Here is a 7742-nt window from a genome sequence, read left to right as displayed (position 1 = left end):
CTCCACTGTCTTTTCGAAACTGGATCTCAGAGAGGGCTATCTCCAGGTGCCCCTCAACCCTGAAAGCAGAAACCTGACGGCCTTCGTTACACACCTCGGTGTTTTCTGCTACACGAGGATGCCGTTTGGCCTTAGCTCCACCCCCTCCTGCTTTCAAAAGGTCATGACCTCAGTACTGGCAGGTATATGAGGTGTTGTTATTTACCTTGATGATGTGGTGGTACATGGTGCTACTACGGCTATCCATGACAGTCGCCTGCAGAGTGTGTTCGAAGCCCTCGCCAAGCACAGTTTAACCCTCAATGGCAGCAAATGTGTTTTTGCTGTGCCGGCCATTGAATATGTAGGCTTCCAACTTTCCACTGAGGGCATCTCTCCTCTTCAATCTAATGTGGAGGCCATCCTCTCCGTTCCCGAACCGACCTCAGCTGCCCAGCTCGCTTCATTCCTGGGCATGACGGGCTACTACATGAAGTTCATGCCTCAGTATTCAACCATAACAGCCCCACTGCGCCAGCTGCTTCGGAGCGATGAGCCATGGGTCTGGTCGTTAGAATGCACCAAGGCAGTGCAAACTCTTAAAGCTCAACTTACCTCACCTCCAGTGTTGGCACATTTTGACATATCCAGTCACACCCTGGTCACCTGTGACGCCTCGGCCATGGCGATAGGGGCTGTACTGTCACAAGTACAGAATGGCGTGGAGAGGCCTGTTGCATTCGCCTCCCGAGCTCTGAACCAAACCGAACAAAGATACTCAGTTGGGGAGCGGGAGGCACTCGCTTGTATTGTGAGAGATGGCACCTCTACCTTTATGGCCGCCAGTTTACGCTGAGAACAGACCACCAGGCCTTGACAGCTCTGCTTTCCTCTACTGGCACCGGGCACAGGCCGCTGAGACTGCATCATTGGTATGACCGCCTCCTCCAATACAACTATACTCTACAGTTTACCCCGGGCCGGGATAATGTCGTTGCAGACCTTCTCTCTCGGTCAGTTCCTGCCCAGGCCCTGCCTACCAGCGTCAACCACATCGAAAGTGAGATTATTCTCACGCTACACACTCTGCTCGAGTCCACGGTCACTCTACAGGAACTGAAGGCAGCCTCAAAACAGGATCCAGTTATCTTCCAGCTCTGCATCTACAGTCGTCAGGGATGGCCACGGGAATTACCAGAGGAGCTGTTAGCATTTTCTCTGGTCAAGCAGGAGCTCTCTTGTTGGAATGAGACATGTGTGGCGCGTGGGTTTTGCACTGTGATTCCAGGGGCCCTTCGTGCCCGTGTGCTGGCCATGGCACGTGAGGGCCACCTGGGAATAGTGAAACTTAAACAGAGATGCCGTGACCTGGTGTGGTGGCCAGGCATAGACAAAGACATTGAGGCCCTTGTTAAAGAATGCCCAGCATGTCTTGTAAGTGGAAAGACTGGTCGTCGACCCCCGCCACCCCTGCAACCCCTGGCCTGGCCCTCAAAACCATGGGAGCATCTGCAATTAGACATATGTGGCGAGATCCACTATCAGCGGTTCTTGGTCGTAGTGTATGGTTTACACTCCAAATGGCCTGAGCTGACCACTACCGGCTCCATCACCTCCCAGGTCATTGTGGACTTTCTGGAGTCTCTCTTCTCCCGCTGGGGCCTTCCACAGACCATTACCACCGACAATGGTCCACAGTTTGTATCTGTGGCGTTTACTTCATAACTGGAGAACAGGGGGATTCAACACATCCGTACAGCCCTGTATCACCCACAGGCAAACGGCAGGAGGGAACGCTTCCATCAATCCCTAAAAAATGGCATCAGAGCACATCAGGCCCAGGGCTGTTCCTTTAAACAAGCCATACGTCTAACACTGCTACACTACCGTGCTACCCAGCATTCAACCACAGAGGTTTCCCCAGCCTCGCTCATGCTGGGTAGGGAGTTACACCTACCACTGGACAGGCTCCACCCCACCGCAGTCCAGAACACACTCACACCAGTCAAAGCCTCAGTCACCCGCTGTCAGAAGCGGATGAAACAGTGGTTTGACAAGAAAAAGAAGTTCAGGATCCCAGATATCGCTGTGGCAGACTGGGTGAGAGCTCGCCAACCGCACAGGGAAAACAAGATGGCATCATTTTGGTCCACTCCACAGCAAGTGGTCCGCCGACTGGGACCAGCCACATACCTCCTTGATGGCACCCGCTGGCACGCCAGCTGCCTTCAGAAGGTGCCAGCACCTCCTGCAATGTTAACTCAGAACAGCGGGGACATAATGCCACCCAGAGCGGAGCAGGAGGACTCCATACCACAAGCAGCCGCACAGCCTGAAGATACTCCCTCGTTGTCACACCCAGTGCCCCCATCATCATTGTCGCTGCCCCTTTCCCCAGCCTCCCTACCACTGTTCACCTCACCTTCAGCTGTGTGTTCTCCACGGCCAGTGCACGCCAGGGCACGGCCCGATTACCTGAAGGACTTTGTGTCAACTTTTCATAGTTGAACCCCCCAGAGAGGGGAAAATGTTATGTCCGCTCAGAACGAATTAATCTGTGTTCGTTTGGTAACACCTCGCTGCATGTTTAGGTTGCAGCTGTTTTGGCTGTTTTGGTCTGAAATGTTTGGTTCCGGTTTGTCTGAAAAGTAAAGAGAGTTGCATGCATAAATCTCTCGTCCAGCGTCCTTTTTTATACACAACAGTCTCATCCTCTCCAATAATTTTTTTCAGCATGATGCTGCGCACGTTGTTCACAGATTTTTTGTGGGCCTGGCCATACATTACACATGTAAATGCCTCAATGTCCTCCACCGCATCTGGCTCCACAGACCACTGATCACCAAGTTTTCTGAGGACATAAATAATTATAGTATTGCAAAGTCACAATGTATCAATACCTATGTTAAGCATTAATTGCCATTACATGCTACAGGACATCTGATTAAAAATACTCACTTGAAGGCTGCATGGTACTTTGGATTACTCTGCAGCTTTTCCAGAGGCCCAACCTTCCCTTTGCCTCTAAAGGTACTTGTAACGTCTTCTCCTGTGAAGACATATAGGCAGAGTATTGTTGTGCAGTAGTCTGCCCCCCTAACATTCTGCCAGTTCGCTGACATTTAGGATCCGTCTGTGCTTTCCGGTCCCAATATCGATGTACTAATTATTTATGTCCTCAGAAAACTTGGTGATCAGTGGTCTGTGGAGCCAGATGTGGTGGAGGACATCGAGGTATTTACATGTGTACTGTATGGCCAGGCCCACGAAAAATCTGTGAACAACGTGTGCAGCATCATGCTGAAAAAAATTATTGGAGAGGATGAGACGCTTACCACCAGATTCAAGGTGGATTTGTCCCGGCTCCTGCCCTGGAGAGACAACCTGGTCCCACACATCAACCGTGTCGACCACCGTCTGGCCAACTACAAGAGAGCAGCCACACCGATATTCTGGTGTCCCAAGCCCCATGATCCTGGCCAAGGCTGGGAAAAGACTGAAGAGGGTACCCTGGAACCAGTGTGGTCTTGTGGACCTATCCTCCCCACTTTACTCACTGACTTGCTGGAGGAAACAGTCGAGGAGATGGATGGAGATGGTGAAGAAGACGAGGAGCAAGAGGTCGATTATGAAGACCTGCTGTATGATGAATAGACATCATTGCCCTTGACCTTTTGACCTTTGATTAGAATCACTTTTTTCTATTTCCGTTTATTCTAATGGGGATTTGTTATACCCTATATATACACACATTTGACAATATGAGTGGTTTTCTGTTTTGTTTCAATAAATATGATACCAATATAACGGTTTGAATAGTAACTCCTTATTATGGGAGATGTTCATTTGGACCAACATGTGACAATTTTTCAAGTAGGGATCATCAACATTTGCTTATTAGACATCATAAAGACTATAAAAATACAAAAGTTAGAAAACATATATCAATAGGGTCCATGGGGGAGGAGTTCCAGTGATCCAATGTCACCGATTTTTTACATTTTTTTGCGTTTATTTGAGTTTTAATGCACCAAACATCATCTAATCATGACAATCCTCATATCTATCAATTCCTCATGCAAAGACGAAGAGAAAATGGGGTGGATTGTGTCTGTAGGATGTATTGTTCAGATTCTATGCAGATTTAAAGTTTTCATTTTTCACAGCCGAAAATCAAGCACGGACACAAAAGATGATACAAAAAATCACATATGGGACAATAATTTGCGTGGGGAACATCAAAATTCCTTTACTAGAGACCTTAAGGATTACAAAAAACTAGGTTAAAAAAATATACCTTTCGGGTGCAGGTGGACCTCCCCTTCCTACCAGACTAACATCTTCTACAATAAAAGTAGCATCAGAAAAAAAGAGAATTACGTTTGTTGTTGACTGCACACTATTCGACTAACTCAAAACGGTCTTGCAACCCACCAGTTGAGAAAGATTGACTCTATATTTACTATGTGCATATCACTGTCTGATGTTCTGCTGAAGCTCATTCGGCCCTTGCTCATTTCTGCACTCGTTTGGCTTGCGCCTGGCGCTGAGGTGAAGTTGAAGTGTGCGTCTGAAAAGTCTCATGTTTTTTGTGGTCTTAAAGAGATGGTTCAGCGTTTTAAAAAACGCAATTTTTGTCAATGCCACGGCCACCCCCTAGCTCCGCCAGTGCACTTCTGAAAAGGTGACCCACGTGACGACCTGACGTGACGTCAGCGTCTTGAAATTAGCTATTTTTAACCATGCAAGTATCCAAGCATTAAAGGCAATACATATATATTATACACCTAAAACAACACTAAAATATTAACTGCATCCTGCTGTACTGTAGCCTACTTGAATAAGTCTTTTACAGTTTTTCTGAATTGCTAAAACACTAAACCCCATTCTCTGAACCAAATTCTCAATCGCCTAAACAAATTTATTGAATAAAACAGTCTTTCTGTAAAACATTAAACAGGGTCAGGCAGTTAAAACACTTTGCAAATCTCATGCACTCTTAAAAAACAAAACAAAAACACATTCTCACTCACTAAAACACATTTTGCACTTTGATGCACTTATGTTTCAAAATCCTAAACACAGGCAGGCAAAAGTTCAACAAATTGATCAGACCACATTTGTAGGAAAGGCTATCTTACACTGTTAAGGGTATCATACAGTAGACATGTAGGCTTTTGATATGCCAATTTGTCTGATATAAATGGTCAGCATATTTTATGTAGCCTACTAGGCCCTATATATAATTCATTTCCTATGATTGTTATATTTAGGCAAAGCAGTTGGGTACTGATTGCAGTTTTCTCTGAACTATCAACCACTTTCTCAAAACCTTAAACACAAAACCAAACAACAGGAAAAACCCTAAAGCAGACCCGCCGACAACATTCTCCACACCTGCTATTTCTCGTCCACATCCTCTTCCTCTTTGAGTCTTTGAGTCAATTTTGGCACTCTGAACACTTGTAAGGGTGACTAAACCAATGTACAGTTGGTACATTGTTCACATCATTAGAAAAAGTGTGAACAATTTGTTGAACTTTTGCCTGCCTGTGTTTAGGATTTTGAAACATAAGTGCATCAAAGTGCAAAATGTGTTTTAGTGAGTGAGAATGTGTTTAGAGGTTGTTTTTGTTTTGTTTTTTTTAGAGTGCATGAGATTTGCAAAATGTTTTAACTGCCTGACCCTGTTTAATGTTTTACAGAAAGACTGTTTTATTCAATAAATTTGTTTAGGTGATTGAGAATTTGGTTCAGAGAATGGAGTTTAGTGTTTTAGCAATTCAGAAAAACTGTAAAATACTTATTCAAGTAGGCTACAGTACAGCAGGATGCAGTTAATATTTTAGTGTTGTTTTAGGGTTATAATATATATGTATTGCCTTTAATGTCCATTTATAGCCTTTACACATCAGCTTGGATACTTGCATGGTTAAAAAATAGCTAATTTCAAGACGCTGACGTCACGTCAGGTCGTCACGTGGGTCACCCGTTCAGAAGTACAAGACGTTCGGTTTGACGTTCGATCGGTCGGTCAGATGTTTAATTTTGGCACGGGCCGTGCGCCATACTATGACTAACTAACCCATTGTCTTCCTGTTGACATTTAAGTCTGTGTGATTATGTTTTACAAGATTTCTTCCTACTCCTTGGCACCTTCAGCCATCTTTTAAGGTTTTGATAGTTGAATAAGAAATCTCAGTTCCCCTCTATTAATCAAAAACTAATTTACAAGAACATCTTATGTTAGTTTAGTTTAGTACATTTAATTTGTTAATTTTTACTAAAAATATGCCATATTCAGTTCAGCTCAGCTTTACTCAAGTCAGAACTATCTCTCATTTACAGATCTTAATCTATTCCCCTGATGTTCTTTGTATTTTGGTGGATTTCTGATCATCATTAGGGTAATTGACGAGAAGTCAATCAGTTTCCTTCAGTGATTTTACACATCAGAAACTAATTCTAACACAATTAAAAAAATGTTTCATCCATCCATCCTTTATGATTATAATACATGGAGGTGTTTATAGGCTCATATTAACTGAGACAACATGGGCATTTTGTACTTTTAAAAAAACTCGTTTTTCACACCGCAGGAACAAGTAGGCGAACTGCTATTTTTTCACCTTTTAGCAGTTCACCTACATATTCCTGCTGTGTATGTATGTATATATATATATATATATATATATATATATCAAAATAATATAAAATACAACAAAATAATGTTCACATATATGTCAAATCCAGGCAAAGAAATTCCTTTTGCGTCAAGGGAACTCTCATTTAAGGAACCTTATATAGGATCCAAACTTTTTATACAGACAGAAAGACATACTCACATCAATGGGATGCGGCTCGACGGATCTTCAGCAGTACCGAACAGTTCCAGATGATACTAGGATAGATGTGTTTGTTATAGCGGCTCTTAAACATTCTCACCACATCCACCCTCATAGAGTTTTTATACTCATGCAGCACTCACGCAAACACACATTTCACCTAGAGGTGTTAAGTGCTCACCACCAACAATGAACAAGGTTCATGCAAAGGAAATTCTGTTGCACTCAAAGTACTCACAAAGGTACAAAAGAAAGAGGAACAAAGACAAAACGTCACCATTTTGATGTCCGCATCAAATTAAATTTACAAAAGTAATTTTATATACATAAAAACCAAGTTAAATGCAAGTGTCTACTTTAATATTTCAAATAACTTTTGTGAACTTTTTAGTGTAATGGTCCGGACTTTGATTTTGCCATTACATCTTTAAATACACATATAAAATACCAAGTTAAAAATATATTTGTTTTCTTGGCATAAGTGTTGGCTGTGTAATAATGTGACTAACTTTACTGGTCAAGCTCACTGTTTGATATAGGTGGCCAGTTGATGGCCTGCAATATAAGCTGAAGTATAAGTTTCGGCATTCAGAGTAAAGTTTTTGTCATTCAGTGTAATGCAAATACTGTTCAAGCAAGGTGTCAACCATTATACTGAATCCTGAATAGGATATTCAGTATATCCTCCTTATACAGTATATTCTTAAACTGAGAGAGTAAAATGGACTGTAAAATGGCAAAAAGCCAAAAAGTAAATGCAGACCCAGCTACGACGGCACTCTTAAAGCCTGTTTACACCAAGAATTGATGCTTGAAACACCCTTTTCGTCTTTGACCCCAAAACAGGCAGGTCAACAGCAAATGTAGATAAATGGACTGTATTCTTCATCTGGTCAATAAATGATTTACCCTCATAAA

General features: G+C 43.0%; 1 protein-coding gene across 2 annotated transcripts in view; it reads right to left on the bottom strand.

Moving 5' to 3' along the window:
• LOC311074664 (tetraspanin-1-like) overlaps positions 1–6954 on the bottom strand; it is a 23924-nt gene extending 16970 nt beyond the window's left edge. The window contains exon 1 of one of the 2 annotated variants that reach the window (XM_084101443.1): positions 6825–6954. The gene's annotated coding sequence lies outside the window, so the exon portion shown is untranslated. The remainder of the gene's footprint in view (positions 1–6824) is intronic. The other variant, XM_084101444.1, reaches the window with a different exon arrangement.
• Positions 6955–7742: the final 788 nt, after the last annotated feature.

Source organism: Abramis brama (assembly GCF_963993115.1).
Source record: "Abramis brama genome assembly, chromosome: 2".
Taxonomy (NCBI): domain Eukaryota; kingdom Metazoa; phylum Chordata; class Actinopteri; order Cypriniformes; family Leuciscidae; genus Abramis; species Abramis brama.
The sequence above is the reverse complement of the archived record's forward strand: the minus strand, read 5'-3'. Positions and strand labels throughout refer to the sequence as shown.